We start from the raw sequence: 17517 nt of genomic DNA, 5'->3' as shown, positions 1-17517 counted from the left end.
GCCTTAGCGCCATATCCCTGGATACACTTACCCAACAAAAATCTACCCATCTCAGTCCTGAAAGCTCCAATTGTCTCTGCATCCACGGCCTGTTTTGGGGGGGGGGGGGGGGGGGGGGGGGGGGGAGGGGAGACAGTTCCACATTTCTACTAACCTTTGTGTGGAAAAAATGCTTCCCAATTTCTCTCCTGAACGGCCTCGCTCTAATTTTAAAGATTCTATCCCTTTGTTCTCGATTCCCCCACCAGAGGAAATAGATACCCATCGAATCTTTTTAATATTTTATTCGTTCAGATCACCCCTCAATCTTCAAAACTCAAGGGACTACAAGCCAAGTTTATGTAACCAGTCCTCATAATTTAACCTTTTAAGCCCCGGTACCATTCTGGTGAATCTGCGCTGCACCCACTCCGAGGCCAATATAACCTTCCTGAGGTGCGGTGCCCAAAACTGACCGCAGTCCCTCCAGGAGGGGTCTGACCAAAGCTCTGTATAACTGGAGCATCACTTCCTCCCCAAAAGGCAGGCTAACGATTTGGTACAGGCGCGTCGTCACATCTGGCATCCTAAATGTTAAGCCATCTTTTCCAGTGGTTTCTATATTAATTTCACTTGCAGTTTTTTTTTCTCTATTTTGATCTCCAACTCCCTCAAATATGCTTTTTAAACAGCAGCGATATCATTCCACCCACGTCTCTCCTTGTGACAATGAAACAAAGTGTTCCACACATCGAACAGCTTCCGAAGTTGCGTAGACTTCTGGTACCAATCTACGAGCAGCAGTCTTCAAACCGAGAGAGCGCAGCAGAACGGGCCGGTTGTCCTGCTGCAGCAAGTAAAAAAAACACTGAAGTGAAGAACGTGACAGACGTGCTCGGCATTTTCACTGACTTCACCAAAGCCTTCGACAGTCTGGCACCATGGTCTGTTCAAGCTGCAACAAAGTCAGAACTTGCCAACAGCATTCAACGTCGTTGGAATTTTGTATCGGGGGTATTCTCTGACAGTGATTTACAAGATTGGTTCCCAGACCTCTTCAATACTTTCACCTCATCAAAGCAACTGAAGAAATGGAGAACGCTCAGGCGAGTGCCAACGGCAAGGAACTTGAGATCTGTTGTTGATACAGCAATGCTCACAGAAACAGTGGAAGAGAGTACCAACTGTTGCTGAATATTAATCAGACAAGTCAAAAAAGTATGGCCTCAACGTCACCCAGGCAGAAACAATGGGCCTTTTTATGGGATCACAAGAGAGGAACAGCGTCTGGACAATGAGCACCAAGTACAACCGACCAAATTCAATCATCTCCAACTGGAAATGGCAAACGGTACCAACTCAAAGTGCACCAGGGTTGCGGCACCTGTGGCAGCCCAATCCTCGGAGCAGCTGGACAACCTCTGGGATACGGGAAACGGGTCTGAATGATGAAAGCCCTGGTGCTTCCCGCTGCCGTGTGTCGTGGCGAGGCTTGAAGCGAGGAGGGTGGAAAGAATAAAGTAGCTGGCAAAGTGTACAGCCCGTGCGAAGGCGGGACAGGCACTCGATTAAGCTCCTTGGAACCAGTGCAGCCATCCACAGGGAAGGTGTTGCAGGGTTGTGTGAGGGAGGGAGGGAGGGAGAGAAAGAGAGAAAGAAAGAAAAAAAGACTTGCATTTATACCACCGGACGTCTCAAAGCGCTTTACAACCAATGAAGTACTTTTGTAGTGTAGTCACTGTTGTAATGTAGGAAACGCGGCAGCCAATTTGCACACAGCAAGCTCCCACAAACAGCAATGTGATAATGACCAGATAATCTGTTTGTTATGTTGATTGAGAGATAAATATTGGCCCAGGACACTGGGGATAACTCCCCTACTCTTCTTCAAAATAGTGCCATGAGATCTTTTACGTCCACCTGAGAGAGCAGGTTTAACGTCCCATCCGAAAAACGGAGGCCCAGGTGAAGGAAGCAGAGTCATGATGGCGGAGCCTGCGGCCTACAACACACAACACATCTCTTAAATATCTTGCTGACATGCATCGTCTACCCTCGTATACAACCATAGAAGCTGACAGCACAGAAGGAGGCCATTCAATTCATGGCTTTTCTGTAGGCACTTTACCGGGTCAATCCAAAACCAACCCCAAAAAACGATGAATGCCTCATATTGCTAGAAGAGCAGTCAGTATATCTGGAAGCATACCCCAGTGTGGGCCAGCACCTCCAGAAGAGATGGGGGAACTGGAGTCCAACAACGTGCATTTATATAACGCCTTTAATGTCAAACATCCCAATCCGCTTCACAAAAGCGTTATCAAACAAAATTTGACACTGAGCCACATAAGGAGATATTAGGATAGGTGACCAAAAGCTTGGTCAAAGAGGTAGGGTTTAAGGAGCATCGTGAAAGAGGAGAGAGAGGTAGAGAGACGGAGCGCTTTAGGGAGAGAATTCCAGAGTTTAGGGCCCAGGCAGCTGAATGGCGATGAAAATTGGGGATATACAAGAGGCCAGAATTGGGGGAACGCAGAGATCTTGGAGGGTTGTAGAGCTGGAGGAGGTTAGAGAGATTGGGAGGGTTAGCCGAGTTAAACTTGGGCCTGTACACTTCACTATGCTGCAGTATTTGGGGGGGGGGGGGGGGGGGGGAACAATTTAAAAGAATAGCTGAAGCTCAATCTGTCAAGTCTTCTGTTCAGACAGAGGATCAGCAATTGGATTTAATTTAGTAAAACTGCACAATGGGACGAGGAGGGGCAACGCCGCCTCAAGGCCAGGGTTGGAAGAGGCCGAGGCCACCAGGGAGCTCAGGTGAGGTAACTCAGCGACACAGCACAGCTCCCTGGGTGGTCCTCACCACGTCGGCAAAGCTGGAGTGGAGACACTTCTCAAACAATGCTCTTCTATACTTCAGCCAGCTTTCAAAATATAGGGTTTTATCTCAAATCGACAAACGGCAGGGATCGTGAGCAGGATTCCCCCATCAGCAAAACCACCAACAATCCCAGTTTGGTTTGTTTCTCCTTTCACTGCCCATTGCCCACAATTCGGAGGACCATCCACAAAACCTCGTGTTGGCCAGTCAGCCAACACCGGAGAGAGTTCTTACATGGACAATCGAACCTCGTCACTCGCACACCAGAACGCGCCGACCGATTTTTTTCGTTGGCATTCTTCCTCACCTCCTTCACCGCATACCAACAACAGCTTGCATTTACATAGCGCCGTTAACGTAGCAAAACGTCCCAAGGCGCTTCACAGGAGCGTAATCAGACAAGGAAAATTGACACTGAGCCAAAGAACGAGACATCAGGATGTGACCAAAAGCTTGGTTAAACGGGTAGATTTTAAGGAGAGTGGCGCGGAGGTTTAGGGAGGGAATTCCAGAGCTTGGGGCCTATACAGCTGAATGCACAGCCGCCAATGGCGGGGCAAAGGCAGTGGGGGATGGGCAAGAGGCCAGAATTGGAGGAACGCAGAGTTCTTGGAGGTTTGTAGGGCTGGAGGTGGTTACAGAGATAGGAAGAGGCGAGGCCATGGGGGGACCAATCCTGAATCAGAAGAATCAGAGGGTTGTCTCATTGCCAATCCTCTACCCAGCGCGCTCCTGAACTGTCATTCTGGCACGGAGCTATAATGGCACACGTTGGCTCGCTGTCAGATTTCCCCTCTCCTGCCTCAACAGAACCACACTGAATCAACTTGGTCCACGTGGGACCACTTCAGATCTGGAAATGACTTTGGGTCAAGAAAAAAAAGAGAACTGGTGTCTTCACTGGAGCACAGACCCATGCGCTTGCTGAGGTGGAGCCCCCGAACGGTCGAGGACAAGGTTCCCGATAGCTCAGTTGATAATTTCATCGAGTGGTGTGATTGTGAGCCATGGGGAACATAATTGGTCCGACGCTATTGCAGCCAAGCCATCCTCATGCAAGTCTTTCATGATGTTCGCCAGGATTGGAAATTAGACTGTCCGGTGGAGCAGTGGACCAGGGGAGTTTGACTGATCGGATTGATGCACCTGATGTGCCCTCTCATGGTGTCCAATCCCTAGTCTGTGGAGACTTAACTAGCATCAGCCTGGGGAGGCAACAATTAAGGTCCTCTTTGCCCATTAGGGCCACGGCCACAAAAGGAGCTGGGTTGATGGATTTAAACGCAAAATGAGCAAGATTCTTAACCTGTTCACTGCTGGCTAAATTCCTGAATAATAGAAACAAGAAGTTCTGTGTTTTTTGAACAGGGAAGTAAAATTTGGACTAGAAATAGTTTCAAATAGAAATAAATTAAAACTCTAACAACCAACTAATCCAGCCTATATATAGGGTGCTGAATAAATGCTGGCTGCCATCAAGGATGGGCATCGCTGGGAATGCTGCACCAGCTACGGAGTGAGTGGGCTTCTGAACCGGGACAGAGAAAGAACGCCAGCAAAAATACAGAAACAACAGGACTTTGAGGTCAAAACAGAAAATGCTGGAAATACTCAGCAGGTCAGGCCAGCATCTGTGGAGAGGAACAGAGTTAGCATTTCAAGTCGACGATCTTTCATCAGAACTGGAAGAAGTTAGAGATGTAACAGGTTTTAAGCAAGTACAGAGGCAGGGAAAGTGGGGGGTGGGGAGGAAAGAACAAAGGGAAGATCTGCAACAGGGTGGAAGGCAGGAGAGATTAAATGACAAAAGGGATGATGGAGCAAGGTGAAAGGAGATGGTAATGGGACAACTTAAGAAATAAAAGATGGGTTGAGGGAAAGATTGAACAGGTCGGGGGAAGAGATTGAACAGATTGGGATTTATTTCCTTAGAAAAGAGACTTAGAGGTGTCCTGATAGAGGTCTTTAAAATTATGAATGGGTTGGACAGGATAGATGTGGAGAAAATGTTTCCACTTCTGGGAGAATCCAAAGTTAGGGGCCATAAATCCAATAGGGAAATAAGGAGAAATCTCTTTACTCAAAGGATGATTAGAAAGTGGAACTCGCTACCACAGGAAGTTGAGGCAAATAGCTTAGATGCTTTCAAAAGGAAACTAGACGAGTACATGAGAGAAAAGGGAATAGGAAGATTTGCTGAAAGGCTGAGATGAGGTAGATGGAATGGGAGGCGACCCATGTAAACACCAGCACAAACTAGATGGGCTGAATGGCCTGTTTCCTTGCTGGGTAATTCTATGCGCACTTCTTGAACAGTGGCAGGGGGTGGGTAAAGCATTTGTTTCACCGCTACCGGGATTCCCAATGTTCACTATCGAAACGATTATGGAAGAGCCACAAAGTTCAATATACAGGAAACTTTGTGCTATCCGGTACCGACGGGACCGAGCTGTTGCCGTTCCATCAAAACTGCCGGACAAACCAGCGCTAATGTTGAAGCATACGGATCTCAGCTCCGTATCTGGCAACAAACACTGTTGCTTAGCAACAGCTTCTAAACAGTCGGCCGTACCTTGGAAGCGTCTCTGTAGCTTAGCAACAGCTTCAGAGAGACTTTGCAGAGCCTGACTGTTGAAAAAAAAAGCCACGAGAAGAAAAAAAACCTAACGAAACGGCTCCTGATTTTTGCTGGTGGATCGAGCATTCCGGACAATTAACCTCCGGATAAACCAAAGTTTCCTGTAGTTTTAAACAAACACTGCCCACAAACCTACAAACTCCATCTGACAGACTGACCAAGTTCTCTAGCCCTGGAGCTAACCAGTCGCCCAACTTTGTGATGTGAAGAGGGAGGTTCCGACTCAAAGGTGGGATTGCCACGGCCGGGTGGGCTTCAGCTGGTCCGGAAATTCTGACTCCAGCAGCTTCTCTCGGCAAACGCAGCGGGAGAGTAAAGAAGGACGTAGAGGGAGAGCACAGGGAGGGGAAATCTATACAGCCGACTGGGAAAGCCTGGGATCGGAGAGACAAGCAGCAGTTTGTGTTAATGGACAAGTTAAATGCTTGTCTGCTTTCAATCAGCTACAATGCCTGACACTTCTTCCACCTGAACACACAAATTACCAACTCCTCTCATTGCGCTGGGGGTATAAATGGTGACGTCCCACACCACAGCCTGCCCCCCTGATAAAAACCACCCTGCTCTTATACAGTTCCTGTCTAGACAGGAGAGCGCATAAACATTGTTTATTTCTTTTTCTCCGGGAGCTGGGACTACAGAATAAAATGCCCAAGTTAATTCTGGCAAAAAAACATTTATATCACTTTCAAAACGGTAATAGGACGCCTCGACGCGCCCACATGTTGTCCGAAACCGCCTGCACGTCCCGCAGTGGCCCCTTCCCATTTCTCATCTACATGTTGCCCCTCGACGACATCATCGGAAAACACGGCGTCAGTTTCCACATGTACGCTGACGACACCCAGCTCTACCTCACCACCACTTCTCTCGACCCCTCCACGGTCTCTAAATTGTCAGACTGCTTGTCCGCCATACTGTACTGGATGAGCAGAAATTTACTCCAGTTAAATATTGGGAAGACCGAAGTCTTCGGTCCCGCCACAAACTCCGTTCCATAGCCACTGACTCCATCCCTCTCCCTAACATCTGTCTGAGGCTGAATCAGACTGTTCGCAACCTTGGCGTCATATCTGACCCTGAAATTAGCTCCCGACCACATAACTACAGCATAACAAAGACCGCCTATTTCCACCTCCGTAACATTGCCCGTCTCCGCCCCTGCCTCAGCTCATCCGCTGCTGAAATCCTCATCCATGCCTTTGTTACCTCTAGACTTGACTCTTCCAACGCACTCCTGGCTGGCCTCCCACATTCCACCCTACGTAAACTGGAGGTCATCCAAAACTCGGCTGCCTGTGTCCTAACCCGCACCAAGTCCCGTTCGCCCATCACCCCTGTGCTCGCTGACCTGCATTGGCTCCTGGTTAAGCAGCGCCTCGATTTCAAAATTCTCATCCTTGTTTTCAAATCCCTCCATGGCCTCGCCCCTCCCTATCTCTGTAATCTCCTCCAGCCAGACAACCCCCCCCTTTCCGCCACCCCCACCGCCCGAGATATCTGCACTCCTCTAATTCTGCCCTCTTGCGCATCCCTGATTATAATTGCTCAACCTTTGGTGGCCGTGCCTTCTGTTGCCTAGGCCCCAAGCTCTGGAATTCCCTGCCTAAACCTCTCTCGCCTCCTTTAAGACGCTCCTTAAAACCTACCTCTTTGGCCAAGCTTTTGGTCACCTGCCCTAATTTCGTGTGTGTCTTGGTGTCAATTTTTTGTCTTTTAACACTCCTGTGCAGCGCCTTGAGACGTCTTACGTTAAAGGCGCTATATAAATACAAGTTGTTGTTGATGTGGAATCGAGATGCTGAGCTTACAGATGGAGGTGGTGCCAAGTGGCTTTTGGGAATGGTGGGAAGGCGGAGGGGAGAGGGGGGAGAAATACACAGCACTCCCCATTAAGGAGGCTACTGAACGGGAGGTTTCTCCACAAGACGTCTGTGTACAGGCAGCCAGTTTGCGTCCGTTTTACAGGACACCACAGACCCTGGAGAGCACCGGCAAACACCCGAAAGCACAGTTTGTGCACATCTTTTACTTCTTTAAAAGGGGACCTCTGGTATCGGACGGGAAACCATGGGCTGAGGTGGGAGCTAAGTGCAGATCGTTGCTTGTGTGCTCACAACGCTGAAGGACTGGTGTCAAGTCAGAACACCTCACTCGTCCGACAGTCCAAGGGCAGCCTGGCTGACCAGCGAGTGTTCACGGTTCATATAGCTTGAAGAAAGAACTTGCATTTATATAGCGCCATTCACACCCTCAGGACGTCCCAAAGAGCTTTACAGCCAATGAATGAATCTCGGCTCCACATCAACAACAACAACTTGTATTTATATAGCGCCTTTAACATAGTAAAACGTCCCAAGTCGCTGCACAGGTGTGTTTTCAGTGGGAGCACCTTCACCACACGGACTGCAGCGGTTCAAGGCGGCGGCTCACCACCACCTTCTCAAGGGCAATTAGGGATGGGCAATAAATGCTGGCCTTGCCAGCGACGCCCACATCCAATGAATAAAAAAAGTACTTTATGAAGTGCAGTCACTGTTGTAATGTAGGAACCACAGCAGCCAATCTGCGCACAGCAAGCTCCCACAAACAGCAATGTGATAATGACCAGATAATCTGTTTTTGTTATGTTGATCGAGGGATAAATATTGGCCCAGGACACCGGGGATAACTCTCCTGCTCTTCTTCGAAATAGTGCCGCGGGATCTTTTACGTTCACCTGAGAGAGCAGACGGGGCCTCGGTTTAATGTCTCATCCGAAAGACGGCACCTCCGACAGTGCAGCACTCCCTCAGCACTGCACTGGAGCGTCAGCCAAGATTTTTGTGCTCGAGTCTCTGGAGTGGGACTTGAACCCACGACCTTCTGACCCAGAGGCGAGGCGTGCTGCCCACTGAGCCACGGCCGACAGTGGAGGCTCAGCAGTGCCTGTGGGATCAGGTCAGCTCACCACACATGTCCATCTCCATTTTGCTGGTCGCGGTTGATATCTCAGGGGAGCCGTTGATTATGTAAGCATTTACTTCTTCAAAAAAGATTGGTTCCAGCCAAGTTTACACCAGTGAAATGAGGCCCTTTCATGCAACATCACTTGGGGTCATTTTAATTCCAGTCTCGACTATACAATGTTTACAGAGAGCAGGCCGGGAAATCTCGCAATCACAAGGAACCTGGAACAGTCGGGCCACTGCCTTTTCCAGTCAGCCGTGGCTCAGTAGCTAGGTTCATGCGCTCTTTACAGTCTCTCTCACTTCAGCTCAGTGGGCAACACCCTCGCCTCCGAGTCAGAAGATCGTGGGTTCAAGTCCCACTCCAGGGACTTCAACATATAATCTAGGCTAGCACTTCAGTGCTGAGGGAGCGCTGCACTGTCGGAGGTGCCGTCTTTCGGATGAGGTGTTAAACCGAGGCCCCGTCTGCTCTCTCTGGTGGATGTAAAAGATCCTATGGCACTATTTCGAAGAAGAGCAGGGGAGTTAACCCCGGTGAACCAGCCAATATTTATCCCTCAGCCGACACTTAAAACATTTATTTCATTTGTGGGAGCTTGCTGTGCACAAATTGGCTGCCACATTTCCTACATTACAACAGTGACTACACTTCAAAAGTATAATAGCAAAATACTGCGGGTGCTGGAAATCTGAAATAACAACAGAAAAAGCTGGAAATACTCAGCAGGCTAGGCAGAGAAACAGAGTTAACGTTTCAGGTCTGGGACCCTTCTGATGACTGTTTCTCTCTCCACGGATGCTGCCTGGCCTGCTGAGTATTTCCAGCTTTTTCTGTTGTTATTTCACACTTCAAAAGTACTTCATTGGCTGTAAAACGCTTTAGAACATTGAGGTCGTGAAAGGCGCTATAGAAATGCAAGATCTTTCTTTTTGCCTTTTCTTAGTCGGTTCTACTTGAGTTACAACAGGGAGTCTGGCAGAATATAACATTTTGGTGTTGCTGTTTTTAATTGTTCCGGCTGAATTCCAGTCTGCGTGCCATTACAAACGCCGTGTCTATATTACGCGGACTACATGAGAACATAAGTAGCAGCTGTAGGTCTTACGGCCCCTCGAGCCTGCTCCGCCATTCAGTGAGATCATGGCTGATCATCTACCTCATCTCCACTTTCCCGCCCGATCCCGATACCAGTACTCAAGCAGCAGCCAAGGATGGAGGAAGGGGGTGGGGGGGGGGGGGGGGGGGGGGGGGGGAGGTCACACTAGCTGCCACCTGGGCGATCAGCTGAATGAAGCAGCTTCCGCTCGGCTCCGTGCCTCTTGTGGAGTGTTGCCGTTGCCACTGACCCAGGTGGACCATCCTCAGCTGCTGGGGAAACAACTCGAGCAAATGCAAAGAGTCACTTGAGGTCCTTGAACAACTGCCGCTCCTCACGCAGCTGCAGCTTGTTGAGGCACCGCTGGTTGGGGTGAGTTTTAGTAATGACTCGCCTTTGCTATGGCAGCTTCCCCAGTTACCAAGGAAGCGGTCTACAGCGCAGCGCTAGCAACATCACCTCAATGCCTGCGCAGAGGAGCGGGATGGCGAATCGTTCAGCCTGTCCGGTGGCAGCCATGTTTGCTGGTGGCTTCTGGTGTCGGTGTTGCTTGCGGTGACGCTGGAGGTACAGGCGGTGCTACCATGGAGGGCTGCAATCTGGAAACCACTGCCTTTAGATCACACCTCACCCTGGACATACACACCAACTTTGGCATCTCAGGCTGCTCCTCCTGCTCGGCTCACCTTCCCTGCCACCTCCTTCAGAGTTATGCCCTGTGCCGTCCTTTCCCCACCGCCCCCCCAGAGAGAGGGTGCTGCCAAAGCCTGCTCTTAGCAACGAGAGCCGCACAGAAAATCATTAGATGCTGGATTTGCGCCCCCAATAGAACTACAGGAAACTTTCGATTAACCGGCCCCTAAATAACCGGAACGCTCTATCCACCGGCAAAATTCAGGAGTCGGTTCAGGTAACTTTTTTATTTTTTTTACTCCATTTGTTGCTGTGCAAGGGTGTAGCTGCAGCTGTTGCTAAGCTACAGAGACGCTTGCAACTTGTGCCCATTGTTCTGAAGCTGTTGCTAAGCAACGGGGTTTGTTGCTTTATACGGAGCTCCGAGCTCCGTATCTTTTACTATAGCGTTCGGTTATCCGGAATTGTTGATGAACCGGCACCACGTCGGTCCCGTCCGTGCCGGATAAAAGAAAGTTTCCTGTAGGTACAAAAAGCAGCTCACTCGTCGAGAAAGAGCCAAACCGTAACCTCAATCCTTCCACTTTCCCTCTCTTTGCCTGTCCTCTTCTCTCTCCTGCCTCCTTCCCAAAATAAAGGCCTTTTGTTATCGGACTGCCTGCAGGCTCGCACCAAAGTGAACGGTACAGCCGGGAGCCCGGGCAAGATGGCGACCAGCGAGAGGCACAGGAGTAAAATCACTTGTTACTTCGGAGGTGCCATTGTCCAAGAGGTGCCAGAAATGCCTCAGCAAGAAGTAGTCAAGAAGAACAGCCTGCGTGACCGGCTGCGCGTAGTTACAAAGAGAGCTCCGAGCGTCATTAGTCAGGATAAAGATGAGGAGGTGGAGGTTGAAGATTGGTCACAAGGCAGGGCTGGACTTTAGCACAAATGAATTTCAAATAAAGTTGGTGAAAAGGAAAAACAAAAAAGGTAAGATACCGTTTCTAAAACACTTTGCAAGCTGTCCGCTCTTACCCTGTGCCAACTCCACGGAGACCTTTAAAGCCAAGATGCATTCTCCTCCCAAACCTAACGAAGGCTTTCATGCAACCACCGTGCACTGTAACTGGAGTGAATAATGGATTCATCCTCACCAAAACAAAATCCAGTGTACACGCGCACCAATGCTCAAGCAAGCACTGGACACTCAGTCCCTTGCCAGCTACAACCCACGCTCCTTGCGGCATGCAGTGATAGCCAAGGCGAAACAGAGTCAAGGACGGATAGTCCAGTACAAATTTGGAGAAAGTCAAGCTGCGCTGCCCGGCTATGTAATTCTATGAAAGGCTACCTCCTGCCTCACCAGCGTCTTTTTCTATTTCCCCACACCAAGCCTGGCCCTCCTCTTGGCCTCTCGGAGTGAGCTCATGCAATTAGTTACAAATTACGAGCAGCTTTGCACTATAGTGTAATGTCCACTGGGAACTAACTGCCTTAAGATTTCGTGAACACTTCAAGCGACCAACAGTAAAATCCATTTGATTCCCACCGGTCTGAGCTGGACTGAAACCAGTGTTCAACAGGTGTGAGGACACTGTCCTAACTCACCAGGCTACAACCCCCCCTTGCCCCACCAAACCACCCCCAGCCAGCCAACAAGCATTGTGTTAAATCCGTACAGCTCACTCATGTTTAACTGTGCCTGTGCCAAAACTACTCACAACTTTACAATCACACACACACACACACCACACACACCCCTCAGTGTCTCCACATCAGCATTTCCCGATCTGGCGGAAAGGCCGGTCACATGAAGTCCCAAAGAAAAAAAAAAGACTTGCATTTATGTAGCGCCTTTCACGGACTCAGGACGTCCCAAAGCGCTTCACAGCCAATGAAGTACTTTTGAAGTGTAGTCACTGTTAAAATGTAGGAATCGCGGCAGACAAATTTGCGCACAGTAAGCTCCCACAAACAGCAATGTCATAATGACCAGATAATTTTATTTATTTATTTATTTATTTTTTTAAATGATGTTGATTGAGGGATAAATATTGGCCAAGACACAGAGGATAACTCGCCTACTCTTCTTCGAAATAGTTTGAAATGCCCATGAGCAATAGGTAATGGGACAGACAGTCCCTGGCAAGGCCTCCTGTCATTGCCATGAGCTGGGCCCCCACTACAAGAGGCACCCTTGGCTCTGTTCACATATCTGAGGGGCTCTCCTCTGCCCCCTGAAGTGTTGGCAGGCCATCTGTGAATAACAGCCATCCTGGATCCTGGCTCAGTCCAGAGCGACTGGCCCTGACAGTTTCATTCCAGTGATGCACTTGCACATGACATGCAGAAGCCCAGGCACCAATGTTCCCTCGAAGCTGCGTGCAATGGGCAAGGTCTCGCGCAGGCCGCTCACCGGCTTCACCGTTGTAAAAACCGCGCACACGCAGAAACTTAAAGGGGCCGCGCACTAACAGAAACAGGCCACGCAGAACGAGGCGCAGCTCACAGGGAACAGTGCCAAGCACCGTCAAAACTCGGTCTCCTCCAAGTAGGCCTCAAACCTGCTTAGCCCCATTAGCGATGGGTCCCAGCAGAAACCAGAGCCCTGGCACTAATAAGGTTATTGAGATCTCTTTACAAGTCAAGAACTTGTCGTTTACAAATGAAGTCAGTGGGAACAACAATCAATCTCTACAGGAAACCAGCATTCTCTGCATTGACCGCAGGTGGTTAGAAAGCTACCAACAGACAGTTACGCTGGGCACTGTGATATTTGATAACCCCTTTACAAATGCTGGAATGCAGAAACGTGGAATGTTTTGACTAGACACGAGAAGTTTTTTTCTTAAGAAAAATATGAAAAAGAGCATTCGTCTGTTGACTGAACTTCCCAATCGACCTATGATAGCCACACTGAAGAATCCCCAACTGTTCCAATTACAAAGCTTGATCAACCAATTACAAGAACCAAGTACATCAGCTCTGCCTGAATCCTTTAGGTGATATTATTTTCATGGAGAGGAAGCTTTAAAAATACATTCAGTTGAGCAAAGCTTCGATATAGCATTGAGAAATTTGCTTTAGTACATTTTAAATGGGCTATTTGCAGTTGCCAAGAGAGAGAGTCTGGTTTTCATCCTGTTCTGGTGGGCATCAAGGCAAGTGATGTCCATGTGGGAACTTTTTCCACCTACAAACAAGGACCAGTGGACAGGGATCAGGAGCAGCAACACTAATTGTTTCTTTCCCCACGACCCAAAACCAACTGCGCTGACTCTACCATGAAATCCAGCTGACAGAGGAGATAAGTTTGTTTCTAATTTGTTCTTGGATGTGGGCGACAACGGCTCGGCTTTGTTTACTGTCCATTCCTAGATGCCCCGAGAAGGTGACACTGCCCAATCCTATTATTATGTTCTAAGTGCCCTGTTACCACGTCCTTAATAATAGATTCTAGCATTTTCCCTACTTCTGATGTCAGGCTAACTGGTCTGTAGTTCCCCGTTTTCTCTCTCCCTCCTTTCTTAAATAGTGGGGTTACATTTGCTACCTTCCAATCCACGGGAACCGTTCTAGAATCTATGGAATGTTGGAAAATGACAACCAATGCATCCACTATCTCTAAAGCCACCTCTTTCGAAACCTTAGGATGCAGGCCATCAGGTCCAGGGGATTTATCGGTTTTCAGTCCCATTAATTTTTCCAGTACTTTTTTTTTTACAAATTCTAATTTCTCTCAGTTCCTCATTCTCACTAGACCCTTGGTTCTCCACTATTTCCGGGAAGTTTTTTGTGTCTTCTTCTGTGAAGACAGACACAAAGGGCTGGATTTTCCTCAATGGAGAAGTGCTGGAGGCAGGACTGCTGGTTTCTGGGTTTCAGTCCCACCCCCAGCGACGTCTGACCGACCCACGCTATTGTCCCTTCATTGGCCTCGTTAAGCCCGCCCCCCTGCGGGCTTACCGGCCAATTAAGGGAAAGCCGATGACAGATGACGTCAGCGTATGACGCTCCATCTGTCGAAAAATCTGACAGATTGTCAGCATTTGACAACTTTGAGAAGCCTTCAAACACTGACAATCTCTGTTCTAAGGTGAGCCCTTGCACACAGGCTCACCAAGACCTCTCTCCTCAGCAGAAAGCAGATGGCTGCTATATCTGAGAATGCAGCAGCCATTCTGTCATCTCTGCCGTTGAGATGAGACACCTCCGGATCCTCAAAGGTTGAAGCCTGCAGAAAGAAGCAAAGGTAAGGAAACTTTTTCCAACACTTTACACTCACCTCTCATACTTACCCGTCTACACTTGCACCCATCACTCACCTCCACAGCTGACATTTCGACCCTTTTCACCCCCGCAGACCCACTGCTCACCTCACTGACCCCGACGGGGTTTCCCGATGTTGGGAAGACCGCATCAGCAGGCGTAAAATGGGGAAAAGCCTCTTAACTGCCTGTTAACTGGCAGTTAATTGGCTCTAATCCCCTTCCCGCCTTGAGGAGATGGGTTCCTGCGCAAGTCGGGGACCCACCTCCCAGGAAGATGGTTCAGAGGCGGGTTGGGAGCGGGTTCGGTACCCGCTCCCAGTTTCTGCCATTTTCCCAGCAGTCCTGCCTCCAAACCTGCCTCCTCAGGGCTGGTAAAATCCAGCCCAAAGTATTTGTTTCATTTCTCTGCCATTTCCTTATTCCCCATTATAATTTCTCCTGTAAAGGACCCACATTTACTTTTCACTAACCTTTTCCTTTTTACATACCGAGAGAAGCTTTAACAGTCTGTTTTTATGTCGCTTGCTAGTTTACTCTCAGATTCTATTTTCCCTTTCTTTATCAACTTCTTAGTCCTCCTTTGCTGAATTCGCCGTCCCTTTAAATTTGCGGTATTTCAAATGGAAAAGCTTGCGCGCGGCCTGCGCACACGCGCAGCTTAGAGGGAACATTGCTCCAGGAACATCCTGGATTGCAAAGACAACCCGGCTTCTTTCCTCCACCACCAAACCATCTCCTTAAACCCCTCTCCCCCTTCCACCAAACAAGTGGGAGGAGCCCATGGACTTCACTAAAATTGAGGCCATCTGTTCAGCTGCCTCTGCCACAAATTGTTGTTGTGGCTGAACCCATCCAGGTGAGTGCTGAATGTTCCATCAAAACGCCTGGACTTGAGCCTTGTAGATGGTGGAGAGGTACTGAGGAGTCAGCAAGTCAAGAGTACCCGGCCTCTGCCGAGCTCTTGCAGCCATAGTGTTGACTGGCTGATCCAGTTCAGTTTCTGGTCAATGGTGACCCCCCCAGAATGTTGATTGTCGGGGATTCAGGATGGCGGTACCTTTGGAGGTCAAGGGGAGATGGCTAGGCTTTCTCTTGTCCCAGATGGTCATTGCCTGGCAGTTAGGTGGCATAAATCTATTAAGGGCGTGGTGACAGGGCACTTAGAAAATAATAATAGGATTGGGCAGAGTCAACATGGATTTATGAAAGGGAAATCGTGTTTGACGAAACTGTTAAGAGTTTTTTGAGGTTGTAACTAGCAGAATAGGTAAAGGGGGAAACTAGTGGATGTGGTTTATTTGGATTTTCAGAAGGCCTTTGATAAGGTGCCACACAAGAGGTTATTAAACAAAATTAGGGCTCATGGGATTGAGTATTGGTTAACGGACAGAAAACAGAGTAGGAATAAATGGGTCATTTTCGGGTTGGCAGGCTGTAACTAGTGGGGTACCACAAGGATCAGTGTTTGGGCCTCAGCTATTCTCAATCTATATCAATGATTTGGATGAGGGGACCAAATGTAATACAGGTAGACTATCCTTTATCCGCACTTCTGAAAACCGAAAACCTCTGAAAACCGAAAGTTTTTTTGTGGAGCGTAAGTCGTGCGCACGACATAACCCGAGTGGCGCCAAACATGACCCGACACGGCCGATGCTTTTCTGGCCTGATTTGCGGGCCAGCTTAGCGTAGGAGTCAGCCGATATCCGGCTTTCCTACAACTGGCGGCGGCAATCGAGCCCCAGACCCCCGCTAAGTCAAGGAATTCAGATACGGAGCAGGGGGAGCTGTAAACAGACTGTGAGCGGCAGCACAGAGAAGCAGGAAGGGGAATGAAACACGGAACAGTCACAAGAGGTAGCCTGAACTTTTAAAATTTATATTAAACACAAATACTAATTACCAAATTAATTTAATGTTCAGAGTTTCCCAGTCTGAAATAATACCTTCTTAAATCCGAAAATTTCCGAAAACCGAAACACAGCTGGTCCCAAGGTTTTCGGATAAGGGATAGTCAACCTGTATATCCAAGTTTGCTGATGATACAAAGCTGGGTGGGAATGTAAGTTGTGAGGAGGATGCAAAGAGTCTACAAGGGGATATGGACAAGCTAAGTGAGTGGGCAAGAACATGGCAAATGGAATATAATGTGGAGAAATGTGAAGTTATCCACTTTGGTAGGAAAAATAGAAAAGCAAAGTATTTTTTAAATGGTGAGAGATTGGGAAATGTTGGTGTTCAGAGGGACCTGGGTGTCCTTGTACACAAATCACTGAAAGTTAACATTCAGGTACAGCAAGCAATTAGGAAAGCAATGGTATGTTGGCCTTTATTACAAGAGGATTTCAGTATAAGAATAAAGACGTCTTACTGCAATTATATAGGGCCCTGGTGAGACCACACCTGGAGTATTGTGTACAGTTTTGGTCTCCTTACCTAAGGAAGGATATACTTGCCATAGAGGGAGTGCAACGAAGGTTCACCAGACTGGTTCCTGGGATGGGGGATTGTCCTATGAGGAGAGATTGAGTAGACTAGGCCTATATTCCCTAGAGTTTAGAAGAATGAGAGGTGATCTCACTGAAACATACAAAATTCTTACAGGACTTGACAGGGTAGATGCAGGGAGGATGTTTCCCCCTGGCTGGGGAGTCTAGAACCAGGGGTCACAGTTTCAGAATAAGGGGTCGGCCATTTAGGACTGAGATGAGGAGAAATTTCTTCACTCAGAGGGTGGTGAATCTTTGGAATTCTCTATCCCAGAGGGCTGTGGAGGCTCAGTCGTCGAGTATATTCAAGACAGAGAGCGATAGATTTTTGGATATTAAGGGAATCAAGGGATATGGGGATGGTGCGGGAAAGTGGAGTTGAGGTAGATCAGCCATGATCTTACTGAATGGCGGAGCAGGCTCGAGGGGCCGAATGGCCTACTCCTGCTCCTATTTCTTATGTTTTTATGAATGTTGCCATTTGTCAGCCCAAGAATGTTGTCCCGGTCCTGCGGTAGTTCGGCTTCATAATGGGTCATTGGAGCCTTCCTTCTCCATGTGGCTTGGCAGCACCAGCAATACATTTACCCATTTGG

General features: G+C 48.5%; 1 protein-coding gene across 2 annotated transcripts in view; it reads right to left on the bottom strand.

Moving 5' to 3' along the window:
* Positions 1 to 17517, bottom strand: part of LOC147097976 (fibroblast growth factor receptor 1-like) — a 268534-nt gene that overhangs the window by 192667 nt on the left and 58350 nt on the right. The gene's annotated exons all lie outside the window — the stretch shown is intronic.

This window comes from Somniosus microcephalus, chromosome 30 (genome assembly GCF_052327205.1).
Source record: "Somniosus microcephalus isolate GS21.2 chromosome 30, FLI_Smic_1.0, whole genome shotgun sequence".
In the NCBI taxonomy this organism is placed as follows: Eukaryota; Metazoa; Chordata; class Chondrichthyes; order Squaliformes; family Somniosidae; genus Somniosus; species Somniosus microcephalus.
The sequence above is the reverse complement of the archived record's forward strand: the minus strand, read 5'-3'. Positions and strand labels throughout refer to the sequence as shown.